Source organism: Mytilus galloprovincialis, chromosome 13 (assembly GCF_965363235.1).
Source record: "Mytilus galloprovincialis chromosome 13, xbMytGall1.hap1.1, whole genome shotgun sequence".
NCBI classification, from domain to species: Eukaryota; Metazoa; Mollusca; class Bivalvia; order Mytilida; family Mytilidae; genus Mytilus; species Mytilus galloprovincialis.
The window spans coordinates 64,298,400-64,308,793 of record NC_134850.1 but is presented as its reverse complement, the minus strand read 5'-3'; the positions used below and the strand labels follow the sequence as shown (position 1 = coordinate 64,308,793).

General features: G+C 32.0%; 1 protein-coding gene across 4 annotated transcripts in view; it reads left to right on the top strand.

Annotated features, from left to right (window-relative positions):
• The first annotated feature begins 1,912 nt into the window (after nucleotides 1-1,912).
• Nucleotides 1,913-10,394, top strand: part of LOC143057223 (beta-1,3-galactosyltransferase 1-like) — a 63,589-nt gene continuing 55,107 nt past the window's right edge. For 2 of the 4 annotated variants that reach the window (XM_076230489.1, XM_076230484.1), the window contains exon 1: nucleotides 1,913-1,994. The gene's annotated coding sequence lies outside the window, so the exon portion shown is untranslated. The remainder of the gene's footprint in view (nucleotides 1,995-10,394) is intronic. The other 2 variants (XM_076230485.1, XM_076230491.1) reach the window with 2 other exon arrangements.

The window sequence follows — 10,394 nt, the reverse complement described above, 5'->3', positions numbered from 1 at the left end:
TACAGAACTCATCATATATAATTTCGTCATTTTGCTCTCAATACGCGTTTGACCATAAACAGTTTTTGTCCAGCTACCGTAAAATTTTACGAAGGTTTGACAAAGTTATTGGTATCTTCAAACTTTAACCACGTACCACGTAATGAACCTACATGTACATATAGTTATATTGTTGACACCGACGACGAAATTTAGGACCGAAATGTCTCGCTTTCGCGACATAAATGTCAATAGCTCGACAAAAAATGCAAACCACATATCGAATCTTAGCACATAATGAATTGCTTAAAAAAAATAAGGAAAGTGAGTTTATAGAATTCACTGTAGATTTAGACTTTGACAGAAAATGAACAAATATATAATATGATACTAATTTTCGTCACTTTTATTTGCAGTTGCAAGCCATTGAAGAAAGACTTAGAAGATTGATGTACTGTTAACCAATTCTTTCATTTTTATTTAGATGAAAATATTTTTTGTATCCAATTCAAGTGTACGCCCGGGCGTTTGGACGTAAACGTAGCTATACGCGCATGGCACTGCTTCGAAATTTTGTGTGCTAGTTTGACATTTTATACGTTTGTTTTGTTGAGCTAATGACACTTTTTTATAAATTAGAATTCATTCAGTAAACGTATAGTGCATGGAAACAAAATCACCGACAAACTAAAGAGAAAATATTTTGAATAGTTGATACAAGGCAATTTAAAGTTTCTGACTGATATTTTTTTTATGGTTAGTATATAAAAAAAAAATGCGACATCATTTTCTTTTATTTTCCGAATATAAAGAATTTCAAACATGTACCAAGCTATCAGGTGCTCTCGCTTGCTTAAAGCGCACGTTAAATAAACTGAGAAATTCTTTTTAGAAAAATTTTTATGACTTCAAAGAAGAAAATTCTAGATTTTTTTTTATAGTACGGATAAAGTAGTTTTGATGATGAACATAATCCAGTTTTATCCGGCTTTCTAATTGGTCCCCGTTGGGTGACGTTAAACTCTGGTTCATCTTCTTCTGACCGGCCAAACCCGAATCCACGGCGTTGACGCCTGCCATTTTCCAAATCAAGCACTCTGGCACTATGACGTAATGCTTATTATTACGTAGTATAAACATTCCGTTGACCTTTGGGCCTCAGCGTGGCACTCAACGGTAGTGTTTTTGAATAGGCCGGATAGGCCCTATGGCAGAGAAAAGGTTAATGGTGAAATTGTTGCATTTCTTAACCAGAGTTAGCAGCTTGACTAAACATTCGGCAGGTGGTTCAAAAGTGTTGCGTGAATCCCATATTTCTTTACACGATTGTATTCCGTCATCATGATGAAAAGTTGCTATACAATGAGCTGAAATCTACTGTGACAATGGGAGTTTCCGGAAGAAGCCGGTTCGCGGATTTCTTTTTTCGAAGGTAATCTGTGGTGTCTTGAATTCGAGAAAGAAGATTTTCTACATGAGGTCTTAAATGAAAGTTTACGAATTCTAAGATTTTCTAAGTCGCGTGGCCGTTTGCGCATAAAACTGGTCTACCAGGGTTGACATGTACACATCATTAGTACCTGAAGTGTAAAGGGTAGACGTCGTCTACAAAAAAACTCCCATGTGACAACAAGGTTATGTTAGATCATTTAAAACCATAATTATTAGCATGTTAGTAGAAAAGACCTTCATCTGTTTTCTGAACAATTGCTTTTTTTCAACTTTTGTAAAGTCTTTCAAACTTGTTTGATTTTATCAAACTTTTCTACAAAGACTAATGATTGACGCTCTAATAAAAAAGTTAAAAGGCCAATACAGTACGACGTTATTTTAAATATTCAGTAAACAAATGTCTATAGAGTAAACACCAGGGCAAGGTTATTTAATTCTGTTTGTTATGAAACTATCATATGATATAATCACCATTTTTCTCAGTGAGGTTTGACATATATTTTAATTCGAAGCACAATCAATAATTGTGTGGACAATCCCGAAAACTGCTAAAGGCATATTAGGTAAGTGAAATAATACCAAACAGACATGGAATAGCAAACTTCAGTACATTTGTGGTTTCTTTCATACATTGACATTTTGAATAGTTATTTATATAACAAATGAGGTACAGTTAATATCTTTATAGTGCTTTTATGACGTTCCTGCATGAAATACTGGCTGAAAATAAAAATAAAACAATTAGCAGACTCCACCTCCTGTACCAAGTCAGGAATATGGCAGTTTTTATCCATTCGTTTGATGTGTTTGAGCTTTTGATTTTGACATGTGATTAAAGAAAAATAAAATCACAAAAATACTAATCTCCGCGAAAAAATTCAAAAAGGAAAGTCCCTAATTAAATGCTAAAATCAAGAGCTCAAACACATCAAATGAATGGATAACAACTGTCATATTCTTGACATGATACAGGCATTTTTCTTATGTAGAAAATGGTGGATTGAAAATGGTTTTATATCTAGCTAAACCTCTCACTAGTATGACAGTCGAATCAAATTCAATTATATCGAATACGATGCGTGTACAAAGGAAACAGACACAATAGGAAAAGCATTCAAAATATGGTTTCAGCGGTCAACACTGTGTTATCATTGGAATCTTTATAAAGTCAAACTAATGTAACAAAGAAGCATAAAAAGGCAAACATCAAAGGAGTAGGTTCAGTTAGACCCCTTTTTGGCCCCAAAATATAGCAGTTTTAGAAAAATTGTAGAAAATGTGATCTTTAAGCTATATTTTGGAAAGTAAAATGCTTCTGCTACATAAATATGAGCTGTTTTTTTACAATAAAATGCATAAATATCGCGTTTAAGCATCATTAAGTCATGCTAAATTACTGAAATCTTCAAAATTTTAGCATTTTGATTAATTTTTAGACGGTTTCCGTCTATAATGAAAGTGGCCACATTCGTGTTCATTCATAATATTGAAATGTAAGTTGTATTTGTTGATAATACAAAACATATATAAAGGTTGAGGATGAACACGGATGCGGCCACTTTCATTTTTGACAAAAACCATCTGAAAAATGACGTCTTTTGGCATATTTGATAGATTTTTCATATTTAAGCTTGAATCAGATCGTGTTTAATGATTAAATCAGTTAAAATCTTTCACATAAACTAATCGAATCAATTGAAATAGACACTTAAGTGTTTAAAAAGTGTCCAAAAACTTTCTTTAGATGAACCTGAAATTTGAGACCAAAATCAGCCCTTACCGGACCTACTCCTTTAACAACCTACATGCAGTTTTGCTTTTTATTATTCGTTTTTATTTATCTATATAAAATCCATCCATAAAGGATTGGAAGATTTTAAGTAATGGGGCCGAATCCTAACATTGACAAACACGTGGTTAGATTAACATAACTCTGACATAGAACTGTGCGTTTGTAGTCACACAGGTAGATAGACAATAATTAGTCGTTCAAAGTATGACGGGACGCATAAATACAGAGCCACGTCAAATGGGTATCACAAAAAACAGACTTGACAGTAAAAGTAAAAGTAATGAAGCATACGTTAATACGTTAATAAGATGATAAACAACGTCAGTACGCAGAATCTTTGCTTCAAGACCATCGTGTATTATTTTTTTAAGTTGATACAGAATATTTATCAACAAGGTCTTGGTGACTTCCGATGATTTTTTTAAGAAACTGAGACAATACTGTACTATCTGTATGTTGCAGTATTAATTGACAGATGAACGTTACTGGCAACTTAGATGCCAATTGAGTGCTTAAAATTAATAAGCGATTTTTTAAAGTCATTATTCGGACAATTTGGAATAATGAAAATATTTGACTATGCTTGGGAATATGGATATGTTTTGGCGATACGTAATGTGAAGGACACGTTTATGTGACCGGGCGACTGGCTACTGAATTGAAGTTGTTAACGAGCTCACGACCAGTTGCTGATGTTGGCGATGCCAACGTTCGACAATGACTACGACTTAGTCATGTCTAAGAATACTCGGTTTAACTCCACTTGTAGAATTTGACATAAGTCAATTTAATGAATAACCGTTTTACAAATTATATCGGATATATTCCTTACGTCGTAACTACAATCCCTTTCCCTTTCATGAATGTGACCTATCGAATTAGACTATTTACAGGATTTGTTACCACATAAGCAACACGACGGGTGCCACATGTGGAGCATGATCTGCTTACCCTTCCGGAGCACCTGAGATCACCCCTAGTTTTTGGTTGGGTTCGTGTTGTTTATTCTTTAGTTTTCTATGTTGTGTCATGTGTACTATTGTTTGTCTGTTTGTCTTTTTCATTTTAAGCCATGGCGTTGTCAGTTTATTTTAGATTTCTGAGTTTGACTGTCCCTTTGGTATCTTTCGTCACTCTTTTAATGATTCAGGATGGAATACATGTAATTTTAAAAAACTGAGCGGATGTTGTCAGTACGAATGCCTGACTCTCACTGAAGTTAGAACTTCAGAAAACATAGTTAAATCAAAAATTGACATGGTTACAGTATATCGAATGACAATGAAATAATATAATTACAATTTAAAGGATTACTTATAGAATATAACAACAATCTGTCGTTTGAGTTTTAGGCTAAATAGCGCTAAGTGAAATTAAGAAGATCTATGTAAAGTTGTGACAATATCTGTTATTTATCAAAGGTATTATTTTAGTTTTTATAAAAACCTACTGACACTCAATTGTTGCTTATAACACAAAAAGTTTTATAAAGAAAACTCGTTACATGTCGATGAAATTACTTTGATTGGCAAATATTGTAAATAAAATAATTTCTATAAAATAATGATTAGTATATCAATTTTATGACATTTTATGACCGAACAATTTGTCCGTGAAAGTCAAAAGAGGTAAGATTTAAGAAAACTGATCATTTCAAATAGTTCCGAAAAAAGATGCACAATTTACTCTTATTATCGCTATCACATTTCAACGAAATAGCCAAGTTTGAAGTGTTGGATATATTTGACTGCAGTAATTTATAGAAAATTGATAAATAAAATTGATATCCTAAATCATATTTCAAAAGAACAGACATCAGTTTGTTTGATTTTTTTTCTTTTCTTTTTTTTTACTAAAGAATCGTAACGGTTAAGCATAACTCTACACATTTAAATAATTACATACTTCAATTACAAATTCATTTGTGTTTGCGAAATGTGGGAAACCTATTATTTGTCTTCCTCAATTTTAATTGTCTTATTTTACTCCAACGTTGTTGCGATTTACACAAAGAAGAATGAGATAATTGAACATATATATTATTCTTTAATTTGTATAAACTGATAGCCTGGCTCGTATTGATATTATTGTTAAATCATAAAATAATTTGTTTCAGTGTTGCTTATTAAAACACAACATGGCATGCAACATTCGTTGACACGTAATGCTACCTCCAAAATCGACCGAACATGTCACAAGTTTTAGCTACATGATATTATAAATCATAAACTTCGATTATTAAAACGACCGACAGGCAATGGAAGGAATTTTAGGTCATATTTTATATTTTGAAAACACTTTCTGGTCAAAACATTTACTTTCAAATATAGTAAATGATTTGGCGACTGAGTTCATATCCATGGGGATTCAAGTGTTAGTGTTTTTAATTTCTAAAATTTCTGCCAAATCAAAAATGCTTAAAACATTGTCGTAATCTATTGGAAGATTATATTGACAAAATCATCAACATATTTTATTACAGATCGTTATCTCCAAGTTTATATGGGAAAATTGTATGATAATTGTATATACTGTTACACGGACGTATCCATTTCAAATTATAGATTTTTCAATTTCAATTTTAAATATTTTTTTCAAGTTTTATATAGGATGATCACTTATGAGGTATGTGTAAAGATGAGAACTAAAATTGAGAATGGAAATGGGGAATGTGCCAAAGAGACAACAACCCGACCATAGAAAAAAAACAAAAGCAGAAGGTCACCAACAGGTCTTCAATGTAGCGAGAAATTCCCGCACCCGGAGGTGTCCTTCAGCTGGCCGCTAAACAAATATATACTAGTTCAGTGATAATGATCGCCATACTAATTTCCAAACTGTACACAAGAAACTAAAATTAAAATAATACAAGACTAACAAAGGCTAGAGGCTCCTGACTTGGGACAGGCGCAAAAATGCGGCGGGGTTTAACATGTTTGTGAGATCTCAACCCTCCCCCTATACCTCTAGCCAATGTAGAAAAGTAAACGCATAACAATACGCACATTAAAATTCAGTTCAAGAGAAGTCCGAGTCTGATGTCAGAAGATGTAACCAAAGAAAATAAACAAAATGACAATAATACATAAATAACAACAGACTACTAGCAGTTAACTGACATGCCAGCTCCAGACTTCAATTAAACTGACTGAAAGATTATGATTTCATTATATGAACATCAGGAACAATCCTTCCCGTTAGGGGTTTAGTATCATACCATCATAACATATATGAGAAGAACATAACCCGTGTCATGCCAACAACTGGTTTTTGAATAAATGTGTTTAGTTCCGATGAAAGACCCTATAAGTGATTCAATATTAACTCCAAAATATGCAATCTTTAATGACCTGACAACAGTATCGTAACTATATCCCTTCTTAATAAGTCTATTCAAAGGTTTTGTTAGTTTTTGAGGTGAATACTGACACCTTTGTGCTTTATAAAGAATATTTCCATAAGAAATTGGATGTGAAATACCTGAACGTATAAGAAGTCTGCATGTTAAGCTATATTTACGAATGATGTCCTTTTACCGACTAGTTTGTGATATCGAAAACCCTGGTGTAATGATTTTTGAGTAATACATACATTTCTCTCGTTAAAATCTAAAATATTGTTACATACACGAGCGAATCGTACAAGTTGAGATATATAAACACCGTAAAATGGTGACAAGGGAACGTCACCATCTAAAAATGGATAATTAACGATAGGAAATGAAAAATCATCTCTTTTATCATAAATTTTAGTATTCAGCTTTCCGTTAGTGATATAGATATCAAAATCGAGGTAAGGGCAGCGGTTATTGTTAGTATTAGCTTTATTTAAAGTAAGTTCAACAGGACAAATTTCTTTAATATACATACTGAAGTCGTCATTATTGAGAGCCAAAATATCATCTAAATTTCTAAAAGTATTATTAAATTTGTTTATCAGATGTTGTTTCGATGGGTCTTTGCTTATTTTTCTCATAAATTGTAACTCATAGCAATACAAAAACAGGTCCGCAATAAGTGGTGCACAGTTAGTCCCCATTGAAATTCCGATAATCTGACGATATACGGAATCCCCAAAGCGAACAATAATGTTATCTAGTAAAAATTCAAGGGCATATATAGTATCAAAGCATGTCCAATTGACATAGTTTTTTTTTTGTTTATTGCTACTAAAAAATTACCTAAAAGAGTTTGAACATATATATTCACATTCTGACTTTTTAAATGCCCATTTAATTAGGTGTGTGAATTTTTTCTTAATGAGAATGTGAGGCAATGTGGTATACGGGGTAGAAAAATCAAAACTTTGAACAGATTCAAAATCACCAATATAAGCATGCAATTTATCAAGTACTTCCAATGAGTTCTTGACACTTCAAAAGTAATTAATTCCACTATTTTCGAAGGCCTTATTTGAACAATTTATTATCAGGTTTTTAATTGTACCAAGTGTGCTGGTAAGAAGAATAGACAATTTAGTAGTGGAACAATGGCTTGAAGACGAAATAAATCTATATTTGTAAGGTGTTTTGTGTAGCTTCGGAAGCCAATACATAGTTGGGTAACATCAAATAATTAGATGGACGAAAAAAAAACGTCAAACTCAAATATGAATATCGCTTAAAAAAAACATCAAAAATGAAATTTTATTTTTTGACTAAAATGCAGGGTTGACCAACAAAATCCATTACGGATGCATTTGTATTTTATGTACATACGAATTTGCTCCCTCTAGAATGACCAAATCAATGGATTGATTGATTGTTTCGTGTTCAGGACAAGATCGATAGATAAGCTCAACTAGATATTTTGATACCTTCAATTTCATAGCCTTGTCTTAGTAGCAAATAGATATAGGAAGATGTAGTGTGAGTGCCAATGAGACAACTCTCCATCCAAATTCATTCATGTAATTTAATTCTGAATTCATGTTATTGCACCGTGTGCAGTCAAATCAAACCAAAGCGCATACTTTGCTTAATTATCCTCCCTTATGTTCGTGTTGCTTAGCCTCTAGTTTTCTATGGTCTTTCTTGCGTACTATTCTTTGTCTTTTTGTCTTTTTATTTCCAATTTCTGAAGTTGACTCTCCCTCTGGTATCTTTCGCCCCTCTTTTTTTAACAATTTTTAGAAATTCTAAATACTGTCACGTTTAAACGGGCAATTTAGAATTCAATAACATAAAATGTTTAGGGTATCATTCTTCTTAGCTAGTTGAACTAAAAATGTAACAATTAAATGAAACATTACAACTTTGTTAATATGTTGCCTAGCTTAGCTTATACTGTTTGTCCCTATTTTTTATAAATCTCTCAAGCATTATAACATGTATAAGAAAGACATTTATTATCGAAATTTGCATCATTTAAAAAAAAGGTACTGTATGTACTGTATATGTAACTTTTATAAGAGACAACTGATTTTTTAAATTAATATTTGCATCTGATAGAATTCGATTTCTATAAAAAAAAAAAGTTTGATTTGACTGCACACAGATAAACTGAACTTAAGTTAAACAATGTCTTTCTTGCGATATCTATTTTTCAGAAAAATTATTTAGAAAACGCAATATCAAAGCAGGATAGAAAGTTACTTTTGAAATATTGATACGTAATATGTCTCCCTTCAGAGTATTTTGCATGAAAGAGAGGCAATATCAATACACAATTTCTGTTTTGCAATTAAAATTACTAGCAGGTTATGTTACCTTTTATTGACATAGGTGTCACAAAATATATTATATAGAGAAAGATCGATTTAAAAAACATCTTAAACGACCAGCAAGGGAGGATCTAAAAGAAGTGGTTCTGAATGGTGAGTATATCAAAAAACATTATCAATACTTTATGTTGAAACTAGTTGAGAAATGAGAAATCGAAAATGTGGCGATTGAAAAACGGTGTAAAATTTTTTGCTATTTCAGTGATATCAGAATAGTTGACGCATTTAAGCAGAATTAAAAGGCCTCTCTGCATATTTTCTATTCAAAATACTAACATCAAATGCAGCAAATGAATTTCTTACTAAAATAACACATTTTGAATAAAAAAAGTGGTTTGAATTTTTTGTATTTACGGATTGGTAAAGACCAACAACTAATTTGAACTTGAAAAGAAATCTAGAAAGGCCTATGTGGTTCCGACAGTATGTTTCATGATCCGTTTATCAATTATAATTCATAGTTAGCTGTATTTTGAGGAGAAACAAAACGAACAAATTCGAAGCATAGAAAAAATGAAGCTCATTCGCTATACCAATGTTAAGAGTCTTCCACAATATCCTTAATCCTTAGCATATATCTTTCTGAAATTGCTACAACTAGGTTTTCATGACCAAGCAAATGTCCCCTTGCCTTCAGTTTTACAATGTTTGTTTTTTTTAACATTTCACGATTATGTTTTTTGACAACCTCATTATCCTTTATTCAAAATGCTGCATTTGAGATGTAATTGTTTTCAAAATGGTTGAAAGAACGTCACGAACTCATATGTTGGTGACTTATTATCCTCTATTCTAAATGCTGCATCTAAAATGTTAAACTATTAAGTTTATAAAGTGACGGGTATGAAATAACAGCCTTAAGTGAACGACTGTCGTCGTCCAACTTCAATATTCTTGTATTGTCAAAAATGTAATGTCCCACTTTCAAAACAAGTCTTCGATATCGTCCGTATGGACTAGTTACTTGACTGATTGGTTAAATATTAACAGTATATGCAAATACACGTTTGGTGGTATATTATAATTTGTGTTACGGTTCAATCAGCTTTCAAAATGTTGTCGTCTGTTTGATTGAAATAACACCCTAAAAAGATAAAAACTTTGATTTTATACGTTTTAATGTAAATTCCAAAACACAAATAGGTATTCCAATGTTTATGAGTAACCAGTTCTTAAACGTTTTATTCATATTTATCAAGTCTTTCTGTTCTGGTATTCAATTATTGAGAGAACTGTACAGACTGATCTATATTGTAAATTAGAGTATTAGCAACCCAGTAGTACCCAGTAGAAAGTATTGTAATACAAATATATATATATTGTTTGGTTGGAATTTGCGTTTTGCAAATATTTCTAATTACGTGCAATGATTCGCCTTAGTCGTCATTTAAAAGAACTTCATTGTCGAAATACGCTTCTGGAGCAGTACATTTGGTTCTGTTTATGTTAT